The 16872-nt window shown below is 45.6% G+C and overlaps 1 protein-coding gene across 3 annotated transcripts in view; it reads right to left on the bottom strand.

Moving 5' to 3' along the window:
- The window catches only part of APIP (APAF1 interacting protein), a 41071-nt gene that overhangs the window by 23914 nt on the left and 285 nt on the right, over positions 1 to 16872 (bottom strand). The gene's annotated exons all lie outside the window — the stretch shown is intronic.

Here is a 16872-nt window from a genome sequence, read left to right as displayed (position 1 = left end):
ACCGTCCCTTCAAGGAACAGTGCTATTTTTTTTTTTTTTTTTTTTGTGGCTCCTGGATATATTAATCCTCCCAAGGCATTGGAAGGAAACTTATACTATAGTAGCACTAGTATAAGTATAACTGAGCTAGTTAAGCATGTAACCTCTCTGGCTCACTTTCAACAGGAATTAGCACAACCAGCAAAAGCCCAACCCCAGGAAACTGGACTACCTCTATTTAATCCAGGAGATTTGGTACTGGTAAAGGCTCTCCCTTCTCTCTCTCTCTCTCCCTAAGCCCAAGCTGGGAAGGACCTTACACTTTACTTATTATTTTTAAATTCTACCAAGATGGCAGCATCATCTGGGGTCATCCCTAACTTAGGCTCTTTTCTAGAGACTACACTACATTGAATATGCTGGACAAAGAGATCTATCATTTCTTTGCCCTCATAGGGAGATTTAACTGAAAGAGCAGACTGGGGAGGGCATGCACAGGACTATCCCATCTTACAAAAACCATGAATGAGAAATTCTATAGCCAGATGTCTAGTCTGGATTATGGGCATCCCTCTCCTTGAAAGATCAGTACTTAATATTTCTATTACGATGCAACGAGGGTAGAAGGCAACTGTAGGTGCCATAGAGGCACAACAGCAATCTACAGACTGTTTCACCTCAGTAGTAGCACATGAAAGAAATCAGGCACATTCCTCAGTCCTGGGCCCAGTACAAACAACATATATCTCTCAATTTCCTGGGCCCAGTACAAACAACATATATCTCTCAATTTCCTGGGCCCAGTACAAACACCATATATCTCTCATATCTCTCAACTTCCTGAGCCCAGTACAAACACGTCCCACCATATATCTCAACTTTAGAAAAACACCACCTGGAAAAAATCCCTGATAACGACACAGCTGTTTGTAGTTTTACTGAAAGCACGGGAACCAATAGATCACCGCTAAATGTATAACTTAATATGTTAACCAATTGTAATGCTGTAACCTAAAGAATTCCCTTGTTCCTCTGTAACCTTACAAGTCCCATTTACATCGGGCTATAAAAAGCGAGCGCACGCATTGTTCGGGGCCCTCTTGTATGTTGTGGAACGGAAGGACCAAGTTCGAACTTGCAGTAAAGATCCTTGCCGCTTGGCTTTGACTCTGGACTCTGGTGGTCTTCTTTGGGGAATAAACGGTCTGGGCATAACATCTGGGGGCTCGTCCGGGATTCCCCAAGCCAACCAGACCCCTGGTCAACGGATCTCCCAGGATCGATCTGCTGATAGGTGAGCCGGCTCGTCTCTGTTTGTCTGTCTGTGTCTGTTCTGAACCTGTATCTGAGACTCGCGAGGTCTGTAACTGAAGCTGAAAGCTGACATAGTCCTGGCGGACGCGCTATAGGACAGCCAGCGGAGATCGGTGGGAGACGTCCCCTGGCTCTCATCTGATTCTTGTCTGAATTTATTCTGACCCAGATTTCTGGAGCGCGCCTGCGACTGACATAACTTGTTGTTGATATTCAGCAACTCACTTTCCCTTGCAGGACCTGTTCCAGCAACTCACTTTCCTTTGCAGGACCTGTTCCAGCAACTCACTTTCGCTTGCAGGACCTGTTCCAGCAACTCACTTTTCCTTGCAGGACCTGTTCCAGACGCCACTCCGGGCGCTACTGTTCAAGATGGGTAATGCCCAGAGCACTCCCCTATCTCTCCTTACAAGTAATTTCAAGGACGTTAGAGCGAGGGGCCATGATCATAGTATGGAAATCAGGAAGGAAAAGCTAATTACACTATGCCGCTCCGAATGGCCAGCCTTTGATGTAGGGCGGCCACCCGAGGGGACATTCCGCCTTCCTGTCATCAATAGAGTCAAGTCCAAGGTTTTCCTACCAGGGCGTGCTGGCCACCCGGATCATATCCCATATATCCTCATATGGCAGGACCTAGCTGAGAACCCGCCCCCTTGGCTGTCCCCTTTCCAATTAGCCTCTGAACCCTGTAAGGCACTGGTTGCTCGGCCGCTAAAATCCAAGCAACCGACTGCCCCCCCCATCCTGTTCTACCTGATAGCAGGGACCCACTGTCCACAGAACCCCCTCCGTACCCCTCCGGGCCCCAGGCCCCAGCCCCTCGGGCTAGGCCGCGGGAGGGAGCAGGCGGACGGGAGGCAGCCAGCGCACCCGGACCCGCTGAAAGTGAAAGTAACTCTGAAGGGCCAGCAGGGCGGACGCGAGGGCGCACTTTGCGGGCTAGCCCCCCCCCCCCCCCCCCGCCGCCTGACTCCATAGTGGCTCTACCCCTTCGGGAAATAGGACCCCCAGATGACACAGGAATCCCCAGGCTCCAGTACTGGCCATTCTCCACCAGTGATCTATATAACTGGAAGACTCAGAGCGCCCGGTTTTCAGACAACCCCAAAGATTTAATGGCCTTACTGGATAATGTCATGTTCACCCACCAGCCCACTTGGGATGATTGTCAGCAGCTCCTCCGAATCTTGTTCACAACGGAGGAGCGAGAGAGAATACAGGTAGAAGCTAGAAAGCTGGTCCCGGGGGACAACGGCCAACCGACTGCCAACCCTGACCTCATAAATGCGACTTTTCCTCTGACCAGGCCGGCGTGGGATTACAACACGGCAGAAGGTAGGGGACGGCTACGCCTTTATTGCCAGACTCTAATGGCGGGTCTCCGGACAGCTGCTCGCAAGCCCACTAATTTGGCTAAGGTATACTCTGTTTTGCAGGGAAAGACAGAAAGCCCAACTAACTACTTAGAAAGATTAATGGAAGCCTTTAGACAGTACACCCCCATAGACCCAGAGGCTCCAGGAAGTCAGGCAGCTATTGTAAAGCCTTTTGTAAATCAGGCAGCCCCAGACATTAGAAAAAAAACTCCAGAAATTAGAAGACTTGGAGGGAAAACAGATTCAGGGCCTCCTACAGATAGCCCAGCGTGTTTACAATAATAGAGATACTCCAGAGGAAAAAATGACCAAGGTCCTGGCACCAGTTGTACAAAAAGAGCATCTACAGCCAGAGAACACCCAACCTAAGCGGTCCCCCAGACATGATAACCTGAGCAAAGACCAATGTGCCTACTGTAAAAAAGCTGGCCACTGGGTAAGAGACTGCCCCAAAAAGAAACAACAAGGACGGGGACCCCCTAGGTCTACACCCGTACTAGTCACCCAAGACGAAGACTAGGGAAGACAGGGTTCGGACCCCCCACCCCAAACCTAGGGTAACTTTGCAAGTGGAGGGGACCCCAGTTCAGTTCCTGGTCGATAAGGGAGCACAGCACTCAGTCCTAGTTGAAACTAATGGAAAATTATCCTCCAAGTCCTCGTGGGTGCAAGGGGCCACAGGAATTAAGAAATACCCCTGGACAACACAAAGAACAGTAAACCTCGGAGCCAGGAATGTAACCCATTCTTTCCTGGTCATTCCTGAGAGCCCCTGTCCCCTATTAGGGAGAGACCTGCTGACTAAGATGGGAGCACAGATCCATTTCCTCCCTGAGGGGCCCATCGTGACCAATTCCCAAAATCAGCCCGTGCTCGTCCTGACTATAACCCTAGAGGATGAGTATTGGCTCCACCAGTGGGCAGAAACGGGGGGCTTAGGACTAGCAAAACACCGTCCTGCCTTGTTTGTCGAACTCAAGCCTGGGACAGACCCCGTTTGGGTACGGCAGTACCCAATGCCCCTAGAGGCCAAAGAAGGAATTACGCCCCACATCCGTCGGCTCCTCGACCAAGGGGTCCTTCGGCCCTGTCACTCACCCTGGAATACTCCCTTGTTGCCGGTACAGAAACCTAATAGCGGGGAGTACAGACCTGTACAAGACTTAAGAGAAGTCAATAAGAGGGTTATGGACATACATCCAACTGTGCCCAACCCGTATACCCTCCTGAGTACTCTAAACCCTAGACACCAATGGTACACTGTTTTCGATTTGAAAGATGCCTTCTTTAGCCCCTCAGAGCCAAAAGCTTTTCGCCTTCGAGTGGACTGACCCTGAAAGGGGCATAAGCGGCCAATTGACATGGACCAGGCTGCTGCAGGGCTTCAAAAACTCTCCTACCCTGTTCGATGAGGCCCTCCATGAAGACTTGGGTGAGTACCAACGCAAACACCCTGAAATAACTTTACTACAGTATGTTGATGACCTCCTGATTGCAGCCGAGACCCAAGAAGCTTGCCTCCAAGGGACCAAGGGTCTCTTGCAAGCTCTAGGTACTTACTTGTCTTTGTAGATACTTTTTCAGGGTGGATTGAAGCATTCCCAACCAAAAGGGAGACTGCTCAGGTTGTAGCAAAGAAAATCCTGGAAGATATCCTCCCCAGGTATGGCTTTCCCGTCCAGATAGGGTCAGATAATGGACCGGCCTTCGTTGCTAAGGTAAGTCAGGATTTGGCTTCCATCCTTGGGGCAAATTGGAAACTACATTGCGCTTACAGGCCCCAGAGTTCAGGACAGGTAGAGAGGATGAATCGGACCTTAAAGGAGACCTTAACTAAATTGACTATGGAGACTGGCGCTAATTGGGTGGTCCTTCTCCCCTACACTCTGTTCCGGGCCCGTAATACCCCTTACAGACTGGGCCTTACCCCTTATGAAATCATGTATGGCAGACCCCCACCCCTGGTTCCCAGCCTAAAAGATGATCTGCTCAAATCTGAAACAGAAAATGTCTCTGAACTCTTATTTTCCCTACAAGCTTTGCAGAAAATTCATCAGGAAATCTGGCCCAAGCTGAAGGAACTATATGAGACCGGCCCCCCACCGACACCCCATCCGTACCAGCCGGGAGACTGGGTCCTGGTTAAGCGACACCGACAAGAGACCTTAGAACCCAGGTGGAAGGGACCACTCCAGGTACTCCTAACCACGCCCACCGCCCTAAAGGTAGAAGGCATCGCGTAGTGGATCCACTACACCCTCATCAAACCAGTGGACCCGACCTCTGACCTTCTCGGACCAATCACGGCAGCGACTGAAGCTCCGACCACGTGGACTGTGGACAAAGCTAAGAACAACCCCTTAAAACTCACCCTGCGCCGGCAGCATAGCTCACTGCAAACATGCAGCTAGGTAGTCTAACCCTAACGTTAGTCACCCTAGTGGCCGCTGGGGCAAACACAAAACCAGTTCCTAACCCCTGTCTGGAGATTCTGGCTTTATGAAAACCGAACCCACCCTGGGCAACCTCGTAAGCCCGGGAAGCTATTGGCCAGTGCTGATTGCCCCTCCACAGGGTGCAGTGATCCAATTATGCTAAATTTTACTGGTTTTCAGATAGCCAAACCAGTGGTACCAATGATATGTTTTGAGTTTGATCAGACTAAGTACAATTGTAAACACTATTGGTGGCACCAAAACGCAGGCTGCCCCTACAGTTACTGTAAAATGCACTCAGTCAGAGGGTGGAACGAGCAATCCGGGTGGAACTTCTACCAGCAGGGTAGAGGCGGCATCTATACTTGGATAGTTAAGGATCCTTGGAACTCCCGCTGGACCATGCCTCAACATGGGGCTGTATACTATTCCTCTTCCTCCACGTGGCCTAGCAGTCACCTCTATCTGTGGCGTGGCCTAGTTCAGGTACGGCCCCGGTCCATGGGGATATCCAACGACAGGAAGACAGACTAACACAAGATTTACGTCCTTTCTCCTGGTTAGAATTATTACAAGAAGGATTAGAACTTGCTAACCTTACAGGACTTCACAGCTTGTCTGGCTGCTTTCTGTGTGCCACCCTAGGGCGTCCACTGCTAACCGCTGTCCCTCTGCCATGGGAATCCTTTACCCAAACTAACAACCTTCGGAATCTCTCGAATGCCCGTATTCTTAATGTGCCACTGTTCCGGAACCCCAGTCAGGAGAAGTTTCCCTACTGTTTTTCAGGCACTAACTCTAGCCTCTGCAACATCACTGTAACGCCCCCAATACCAACCTGAGGGCCCCACCAGGCATATTCTTTTGGTGTAATGGAACATTATCTAAGACCCTATCTGGTCCCTCTGTTACCAACCTACTGTGTCTCCCTGTCACACTAGTTCCCCGGTTAACTCTACTAACTGCCGGCGAGTTCCTGGGGTACACCGGTAACTGGACTAGCACTGCTATTCACCCAGCCCCTAGACCGAGACATGCACGAGCCACATTTCTCCCCCTCATTGCGGGAATCTCCCTCACCACATCCCTCATTGCGGCCGGACTGGCAGGGGGAGCCCTAGGTCACACCCTCATAGAAAGCAACAAGTTGTACCAACAATTTGCCGTTGCTATGGAGGAGTCGGCTGAGTCCCTTGCCTCCCTTCAGCGACAGCTCACATCCCTAGCTCAGGTAACCTTACAGAACCGGAGGGCCCTAGACCTACTCACTGCTGAAAAAGGTGGTACATGTATGTTCCTAAAAGAAGACTGTTGTTTCTACATAAATGAATCAGGGCTTGTAGAGAACCGGGTCCAACAGTTACGCAAGTTAAGCATAGAAGTAAAAAAAACAGCAGTTTGCTTCAGCTGCAGACCAATGGTGGAATTCCTCTATGTTTTCTCTGTTAGCCCCCTTCCTCGGACCCCTGCTAAGTCTACTATTTCTGCTTACCATAGGACCTTGTATTGTTAACAGAATTTTGCAGTTTGTTAGAGAGAGGTTTGACACCGTACAGCTCATGGTCCTCAGAGCCCAATACCAACCTGTACACGCTGAAACAGAATCAGACTTATAAGACCCAAGATTGGCTCTAGAGATACCTGAGAAAAGGGGGGAATGAAAGACATCAGGCACATTCCTCAGTCCTGGGCCCAGTACAAACAACATATATCTCTCAATTTCCTGGGCCCAGTACAAACAACATATATCTCTCAATTTCCTGGGCCCAGTACAAACACCATATAATCTCTCATATCTCTCAATTTCCTGAGCCCAGTACAAACACGTCCCACCATATATCTCAACTTTAGAAAAACACCACCTGGAAAAATCCCTGATAACGACACAGCTGTTTGTAGTTTTGCTGAAAGCACGGGAACCAATAGATCACCGCTAAATGTATAACTTAATATGTTAACCAATTGTAATGCTGTAACCTAAAGAATTCCCTTGTTCCTCTGTAACCTTACAAGTCCTATTTACATCGGGCTATAAAAAGCGAGCGCACGCATTGTTCGGGGCCCTCTTGTATGTTGTGGAACGGAGGGACCAAGTTTGAACTTGCAGTAAAGATCCTTGCCGCTTGGCTTTGACTCTGGACTCTGGTGGTCTTCTTCGGGGAATAAACGGTCTGGGCATAACACACAGAATAGACAGGGCTTAGACATCCTTACAGCTGAAGTAGGAGGTACCTGTGCACTTATAAATAAAACATGCTGCTTCTGGATTAACACCTTTAGTAAAGCAGAGGAAAATCTACAGGTACTTAAAGATCAAATCAAAATCATTAACTGCCTACAAGAATATGCAGGCTTCAGCCCCAGGTGCCTGTAATTCCTCTTTAATGAATTCTAGTCTTCTTTATGGAATTGGTTAGTCTTTATTAAGCCCCCTCTTACTTATATGTCTTGTATTAATATTTGGACCTTGCATACTCAATACTATGACTCAAATCATTTCCTCTTGCCTAGAAGCAATCAAACCAAATGGTGCTACAAACCGAGCCACACATGGACATGCCACTCTTCCGAGGACCCTCAGATCAACCCCAGGAGGAGCCCTAGCTGTTGTTCCCCACTTGATGTCCCTTTTCAGCAGGAAGTAGCCAGAAAGAGTCCTTGTCCCAAACCCCCAGCAGCAGTTAAGATGGCATCTCCTTAGGGAGGGAATACGACAGGAGTTATTAAGGAAAAACTGTTGGTATTTCTTATACTTGTCCTTAAGAAATCTAGCCCAAATTACCTATGCCTGCATAATTTCCTATTTCCTTATTTAGGGATATAAGTGATATTTTGATCATCTTAAAGTACAGCTAATGAGAAGACTCCTGCAGTCTTCCAACCCTTAAAACTATCAATCTGCACAGCAAATTGCAAACATTACAGAAAATGGTCTTTTATTACAGGTCTCCCCTTTCGCTTTTGTCTTTTCCAGTGCTGAGTATTACAGCAATTAGCCAGCTTCAAGCTACAGTAATAACAATGACAAGGCAGCTGCTGTTAATACATTTTCAATCCTTGAGACCCATAAAATTAAAATTTCAAAGAGAATTATCACTTAGCAGGCACCAACAGAGATATACTCGGTGAAAATGAAGTCATTTAAACTGTCCAGAAGAAAGGAACTGCCAGAACATATATTTTAACAAGAATTGACAAGAAGGAAAGGTTTAGTTGGTATCTAGTGCTCTACCGAATGTCAATATTACTTTCCTATTATTGTTAGATCTGGTTTTTAATTATAATAATAATTTTGAAATGTGTATCTAAAGATTGATTACAATCAACTATTTATAGTAGAGGTTATACAGTGAGGAGGAAACACATTTAACAGCATTTTATACATATCAAAATCATTAACGTCTAATAAGTTTTGATTCGGTACATTATTTTTCCAATTTTTCAATCTAGTTATTTTAAGGAAATCAGCCTGGCTTGTCTCTGAGATACTACTCACAGCCAACAATGGCTCTAATCCCTTCCCCCATCTTTTCTTTCAATTTAAGCAAATACAGGCATATATTCCTCAGATACATACATGTTTTCCTGGGAGACTCTCATACAAGTATAAAATAACATGCATGAAAGCTATTACTAACTCATCAATAAATGGGGAGACTAGTAAGATGTTACAACTGATTCAAAAGGAGAATTCAAAATATACATATATAAGTAATGAGGAATCCTGACTTAGCAAAATTGGACACTGTCCACAGGTTAACAATAATGAATCTCCACTGAACACAACTTGCATTTCCATAAACAATAATCACCTGCGTAACTGTCAGGATTTCACAACTGACAGTTGTAAAATAGCATAATGATAACTCCAAGACACCCAGTAAATACTCTTTTTGTTTGCTTCAAAGTCTTTCACTTATTTTCCTGACACTGGCCTCAGGAAGGGACTGAATGCAGGCACAGTAAGGATGTGTTGTACTTTCTGTCCTTGGTCTTCGTTTCACTCTGCACATTTGTTGCACTTGTCTCTCTGTGCATCTTGGTTTTCTTTACTTGAATGTCCCAGCTCTCCCTTCTACCTTCACTGCACTTAAAAACCCTCCTCCTCCTCCTTATCAGTCAAGTGTTGACTAGAAATCAGAAGACATGGAGCCTGTTTTTAGCTTTGACCCCCACTAGCTGTGTGCCCTAAGGTAAGTCAGTGATACTTTCTGGGCATCAGTCTCCTTCTATTAATAATCTGGATCAGTGATCTCCAGACTTCTGAATTAACACCAGTAGTTTGTTCTATGTAGTATTGTTTATGTCTGTCTTAATGAAGGACGGTGGGAGTATATGCTGGGTAGATGAAGAGGAGAAAGGGCATTTCAGTCAGAGAGAATGCTTAGTAGCCGGAAGTGGTTATAAATTACGTTCTGCAGGATGGAGGTAAAAGGGAGGCTAAGTCTAAAGGGTCTTCCATGCTATGCACAGGGCTTTGGCCTGTATTTTATGGATGACTGAAAACCACCAGGGAGTTTGAAACATAAGATATGTGATAAGAGTCTGTTTTTGAAACACTTGCACAATGGCAGTAAAAGAAAGAGGCTGAAAGGCAGTGGCCAAGAAAGCAAAAGCCCAGCCGAGCAGGGAGGCTGCTGAAAGAGTTTAAAAAGGAAGTGGGAAGGCAGGGACTCTGAAGATGCATTTGGAAGATAAAGGACTTGGGGTGAGAAAACTGAAGGAGAGAAAGGAAGGCTTCAAAGACTCCCAAGTGTGTGCTCAGCTGAGTAGCTGAGTGGATGTCATTCCCTGGGATGTGGGTCAGAAATATTACCATGTGCTGAACACTATTCTAGGCCCTGGGAATTCAGCCATAAACTAGACTTGAATTCCCAGGGCCTGACCTAAAAGAATTCACATTCTAGGGAGGAGTTTTTAAAAAGTAAACAGAAGAATTCACAAATAAATTGTAAAAAGTGCCAGGAAGGAAACAAACAAGGAACTTGGAGAAAAATGGCAGGGATCAACTTTGATTAAGGCAGTCAAGGAAGGCCTCTCTGATCAGGTGGCATTTAATCTAGGACCTAAAAGACATGATCTAAGTCAGCGTGTGATGAATGAGTATGTGTGCGTGTGCAAGGTTTTGTGCTGGGAGAGGCAAGAACACCAGGCAGAGGAAACAGCAAGTGTGAAGGCTCTGAAGTGAGGAAGTACTTCACAGGTAGAAGATCAGCTGGCTAGAGCAGAGTGAGGAAGTGCTGAGGGTGGCAGAAGATAAACTTGTAGGGGCCAGATATGGAAGGGCTTGAAAGCTGATAAGAACAGTCTTACCAGAAAGGAAATGATTCCTAATAGGAGACATGGGGAGAGGGAGAGAAATAATTATAGAAGGTGAGAGGGCTTGGAGATCCTGAGCTCTAGTGGAGGAACTGGGCTTCTTCCATTTCATGAAATAAGAGAGAGAAGCTGGGTTTACATTCCAGCAGATTGGTAGGTTTTCTGGTAGGAAGGCAAGGAAGTTCATTACCCAATGACTTCTACTGTCTTAAATATAAACAAAGTCATCAAGTCATCAGCTGAGAGTATGGCGACAGGGTATGAGAGGCCTGACAAGAGAATAAAAGGTATAAGATAGTCATCTTCGGAAGTGGAACAGCAAACTACTAAAGAAACAAAGAAGGGTTGTTGGGCAGCATTAAGTGCCGATCTGAGGTTGAAATCATGAAGCAAGGCCAGACAACAAAGTTGTGCAACATTCTCCAGCAATGTTCAGCTGCTCAACGCTGGCCCAAAGAAATGGGTGGCAGGGTTCATTCATCCTGGCTAAAGGTTTGGCTAGGCCAACTCCATATGTAAATTAGGTCAACCATGACCTTAAGTAACAACTGTTTCAATAGACTAGGTGCGGAAGCAAGACCACAGTGGGCTTCACTCACTTTCATTCAGAAGTAAATGAAACTTGGAGGCATGGAGTTCTAATGACTCTTTCAATAGTGTTGCTATAAAGAACGGCCAGACAGGGAAAAAGAAGGGAAAACTGGTTAATTCAGACAGTTTTCTACTACATGCTAAGGGGTAACATTAGGAGACAGGGAGAGATTAAACATATAGGAGAGCAGAGGTCTAAGAGGTCAGACTTTGTCGAGATAGAGAAGCCGGTATTAGAAAAACAGGAATGGGAGGAAAGGTAAAGATGCAGGTAAGTATGTAATAATATTAACAATGTAATATTAAATATGTAATAATACCACTGATAATAAGAATTGCTAACATTTCTTTATTGAGTGCTTATTTTGTGTCAGGCATTTTTCTAAAGACTTCATATGGACTACTTTACTTTATCGTTATAACAACCCTATTGTACTAAGAGAGATTAAGTAACTTGTCCAAGGCCACCAAGATAGCAGGTGGCAGAGCCAGAATTTGAACCCAGGCAGTCTGATTCTAGATCCTGGTCCTTAACCTTTACATTATACTGCATGTGGGAAGAGGAAGAAATTAAGAAGTTCACACCTAATAGCTTTCAGTTTCTTTGTGATTTTGGAGGAAAGGTCACCTTTGAAACAGGTGTGGGGTAAAGGATGAGGTGAAATGGTGAGGTTCTGGAACAGCTACTTGGGGGATTGTAAAAGGAAACTCCCCAGAGGACTGTCACATGCTACTCAGAGGCCAGCTGCAGTAGGACACCAGAATATTTGTAGAGACACTAATTCATATAGTTGAATATACCCAAAAGAGTGTATGGTAAAGGGGTAGGGGTTGGGTAGAGAAGGATATGACCATGGAAATGGGATGTTAGAGTGAGGGGGAGGTAAAGATGAACAGCACTGATGAGGTCGAGGAAAAAAACGGGCAAGGTCTTGGATGTCCTTGTGTTGCAGAAATATCAAAGAACAAATATTTGTTCAGCATCAACAGATATAGGACACTGTGATAGTTAAGGTAAAATTAAAAAACAGAAGTAGTCCCTACCTGGTTTTTCTCTGCAACTAAAAAGAGCTCCCTAAAGGGTAGGGAATGGGCTGTTGGTATAAGCTATACCTACCACAATGCTTTGCTCAGTAAACATTGGTTGCATTAAGATCATATCTCTTACATTTAAAAAAATCCTATATCAGAGGTTATGGTATTTTGTGGACTGCTTCAGGCTCACAGGAAGTTGTTTATTTGGTCTACACAATGCTTAGGAAGAGTCTGAGCCTAAATTTTAAAATCAAGAGATTTCATATAAAATCTGAGTTTCCAGTTTCCTTTAAAAAAGCAAAACTAAACAATGGGCTGATAATACTCCCACATAGCAAAAACGATCAGCGTTGTGTACTGCTGCCTTTTAAAACAGGGCATATGCTGGCCCTAGTATCTTCTTTTTGGTTTCCATCTGGCCAATCTAAAATGCCATAGTCTCCATAAAGTCTTCCATGAGTCACTGTATGAAATGACCTTCCCTTCCCTGTAAACTTGCAAAATACTTTGTCATCCTCTAACAGAACTCCGTACTTTCCCCCCATGCCCCACTGCCCATTACTCGTATATATTAATTATAAATATGCATTTGCAACTGCCCAAGTTTCTGAAGAGTAAGAACAACAACTTATTCGTGTTTGCATTTTTCAGCCTGGACTTTAATATACAGTTTCTGAGTAAATGCTTTCTCTTTTAGGGAAACACTCCGTGACTTTTGCTGATGCTAGAAAAAATCAGTTCAAGGGCCAGTAAGTAGGGATTTAATTTCAGAACTGTAAAGCCAGTTTAGAGATTATTGTTATAAGCTGAATCTGACCTGAAAATAACACACTTGACGCCTGAAGAATCTTTAGAATACAAGAAGAAAGTATATGAAACATAAATTACTTGGGAAAGTTACTGCAAAGGATAACAAAAATTACTGAAAGGGCTACAGAGGGAGGCAAATAATATGGGTTCAGAAAAGAGTGTTTATCAAAGACAGAATAATAAATAATGCACAGGTCTTGAGAGGGAAGGTTTTGGTGAGCAAGTCTTCCAAATCTTTATCTCCAATCCAGTTCTCTCTCCTAGCTTGAAAGCAATACCCAGTGTGATGATTAATACTGAGTGTCAACTTGATTGAAGGATAGAGTATTGATCCTAGGTGTGTCTGTGAGGGTGCTGCCAAAGGAGGATTAACATTTGAGTCAGTGGGCTGGGAAAGGCAGACCCACCCTTAATCTGGATGGACACAATCTAATTAGCTGCTAGGGTGGCTAGAATACAAGCAGGCAGAAAAATGTGATAAGGGAGACTGGCTTAGCCTCCCAGCCTACATCTTTCTCCCATGCATCAAACTCCAAGTTCTTCTGTTTTGGAACTCAGACTGGCTCTCCTTCCTCCTCAGCCTACAAACGGCCTAATGTTGGACCTCGGGTTCATGTGAGTTAATGCTTAATAAACTTCCCCATATATATACATATAATTCCATTAGTTCTGTCCCTCTAGAGAACCCTGCTTAATACACCCAGTGTATAGTACCACATGCTGAGGCTGTACCTCAAACTCAACATGTCCACAACACGCCCATGATAAACTGCTTCTTCCTCCTGTATTCTCTTTCTGGTGGACCACCAGGCCCCAATCACTAGATCACACACCTAAAAGTCATTCTTGATTTTTCTCACTACACACATCTAATCAACAGCCAAGACCTTCTGATTTTACTCCCTTACTCAGACCTCCAGCATCTCTTGCCTGGATTCTTGCCATGGCTTTCTAGTCTGTCTCCATGCCTCTAGTCTTTTTAACTCTAGCCAGCAATCCCCAGGCTTTCTTCAGTCGCCTTGCTGATTATCTCATTGCCCTTAGTTTAAAAATCTAAGATTTGCTTAGCAGGCCCTTTAGGTCTGGTCCTAGTGTGTCCAGAATTGGTTCCTTCCAATGGGTTTTTGGTCTTGCTGACTTCAATAATGAAGCCGTGGACCCTTGCGGTGAGTGTTACAGTTCTTAAAGATGGTGTGTCCGGAGTTTGTTCCTTCAGATGTTCAGATGTGTCCAGAGTTTCTTCCTTCTGGTGGGTTCGCAGTCTTGGTGACTTCAGGAGTGAAGTCGCAGACCTTCGCAGTGAGTGTTACAGCTCTTAAAGGTGGCGGTTCCGGAGTTGTTGGTTTCTCCTGGTGGGTTCGTGGTCTTGCTGACTTCAGGAGTGAAGCTGCAGACCTTCGCAGTGAGTGTTACAGCTCATAAAGGTAGTGCGGATCCAAAGAGTGAGGAGCAGCAATATTTATTGTGAAGAGCGGATGATCAAAGCTTCCACCGAGTGGAAGGTGACCCTAACCGGTTGCAGCTGCTGGTTAGGATGGCCAGCTTTTATTCCCTTATTTGGCCCCACCCACATCCTGCTGATTGGTCCATTTTACAGAGAGCTGATTGGTGCATTTACAAACCTTTAGCTAGACACAGAACTCTGATTGTTGCATTTACAATCCTTTAGCTAGACACAAAAGTTCTCCAAGTCCCCAGTCGACCCAGAAGCCCAGCTGGCTTCACCTCTCAGTAGCCTTTCTCTTTAGCTTCATCTCTTCTCAAGTCTCTGGCCCCTACTTTATGTTCCAGAACACCAAACTTAATATGGGAACACACCATGTCTATAATCAGAGACAACCCTGAGATTGTGTACATGCTACTTCCCCTACGTGGAATATCTTTACTTTCATTGCATGTGGTTATGTCTTCCTAATCCTTTAGGCCTCAGTAGATACTTTCACTTTGTCCTGAGGTATTCTCTAACCCATTCAAGTGTATGCTCCTAAACTACCTTGAACTTTCCCATCTAAGTCATATTGTCATATGTCATACTATGTCATATTGTCATACCATCCTTGTCTCTTTGCTAATTTGTCTCTCCCACTATACAGCATGTTCTAGGGGAGAAGGAACCAGATGCAGCTTGCACTCTTAAATCCACAATGCCTGGCACATAGTAGGCACTCACTAAATATTTGTTGAGTTAATCACTTACAGTTGAACGTTCCCCTTCCTTAAGGCCAAAGAGACTGCCTCTTTCAATTGCCCATGACCCCCTAAAACTACAATGAAATTTTATGACTTCTTAAAATTTTTCTTATTGCTGTTTTTATGTATTTGTACAAAAACCAGACAAATACAAATATCTAGAGGGGCTCATGTATTTAACTGGATATTCAAAGCCAGTGTGAGCAGTGGAAGCTGTGGTAACCTGGCCAGCACCCTCGGTAAAGGTAGTGTTCACTAGCAACCGCAATCCAGATCCCATGAAAAAATAAGGGCCCGATGTCACCGTATGTTCTGAGGTTTTAAAAGAAGCTGAAATGCTTCTGGATTTTGAAATGTTGACTTGGCTGGGCGTGGTGGCTTACACCTGTAATCCCAGCACTTTGGGCAGCTGAGGCGGGTGGATCACCTGAGGTAAGGAGTTCGACACCAGGCCGGCCAACATGGTGCAACCCCATCTCTACTAAAAATACAAAAATTAACTGGGCGTGGTGCCATGCGCCTGTAATCCCAGCTACTTGGGAGGCTGAGGCAGAAGAATCGCTTGAACCCAGGAGGCAGAAGTTGCAGTGAGCCGAGATCATGCCATTACACTCCAGCCTGGGCAACAAGAGCAAAACTCCGTGTCAAAAAAAAAGAAACGCTGGCTCAAATTTTTCATGAACATTGAGTTAGGCAAACGAAACATGCTTGTCCATCAAGCTGTCTGTGGGCTATGTTTGGTATGAGAATCCTAGTTTTTTCTGGGGTCCCTTAAGACTCTCTCTGATGCTCACATTACACTAAGATTTACTGATTGAGGGCATGAACACTTCTCCATACACACCTGCCTAGGAACGATCTCCAATTATCTGTCCTGTCTCCAAGATCTTCTCTCTCCCATCCAATCTTGCCTATCCACCATTCTATTTTCAGAGTAGTCTTTGCTAATTTGGGGAAGTCACTTATTCAAACAAGACAGTGGTTGACAAATACTTAGCAATGAAATCTCCTGCTAGTTACTACTTTTTAATTAGGATTTTCAACCCTAAGAAAGATATACATGGGAGGAATAAGATAGGGGGAATAAGGGAGATAATTTTGAGAGATTTCCCTGCCTCTTAGGTGGGGTTTATCATATTGTGCTGAAACTGCTTATTCGTCTACTTCTCCAGACCCTGGGCCATCTGTCTTATGTACCGCTATCTCTGAGTGCGGAGGTGCTCCATGAAACTGTTGGTTTGTGTAAATGACCGAAAACTACATGCAGAGTGAGGGTGGATTTCCCTTTGACTTCGGCTTAAGGAAGAATCGTTCCCATGATCATCCCACAATTCATCTAAAGGGAGATAGGCAAGGAGCAACTGTTCAAAGGCAAAGCGCTGGTAGCCGAGGCACAGCTCAGGTTCGGCAAATGTCTCCCGAGTGCCAAACGTCTCCCCAAACGCCTGACTGGTCAGGGCGCAGAAAAGAAGCTCGGGGAGCGCGGTCTTCGCCCCAGCTCCACTTCGGAGCTTCACGATTCCTTCTCTGGCCTGTCTTCCTGATAAATACCCGCTGAGGTCACCCAAACGCTATCCTCTCTCCGTTATTTGCTTCTTTCCAACGTTTGGCGCCCAGCTTCCGCCGTCAGAGCGCCCCGCCAGGGACCACTGATCGCCTGGGGCCGCAGCCTTGCTTCCCAACGCGAAGGCCGCGGTGCGCCAGGGTCGCAAACTGCCCGGCCCGAAGCCCCGCCCCGCACCCAAACGCCCGGCCCGCGACCCCGCGCCCAGCTCCCGCCGCCGGGTTCCGTCTAGGCCTCTACTCCTGGGAATACCCGG

The sequence above is a fragment of the Trachypithecus francoisi genome, unplaced genomic scaffold (genome assembly GCF_009764315.1).
Source record: "Trachypithecus francoisi isolate TF-2019V2 unplaced genomic scaffold, Tfra_2.0 Lachesis_group8, whole genome shotgun sequence".
In the NCBI taxonomy this organism is placed as follows: domain Eukaryota; kingdom Metazoa; phylum Chordata; class Mammalia; order Primates; family Cercopithecidae; genus Trachypithecus; species Trachypithecus francoisi.
The sequence above is the reverse complement of the archived record's forward strand: the minus strand, read 5'-3'. Positions and strand labels throughout refer to the sequence as shown.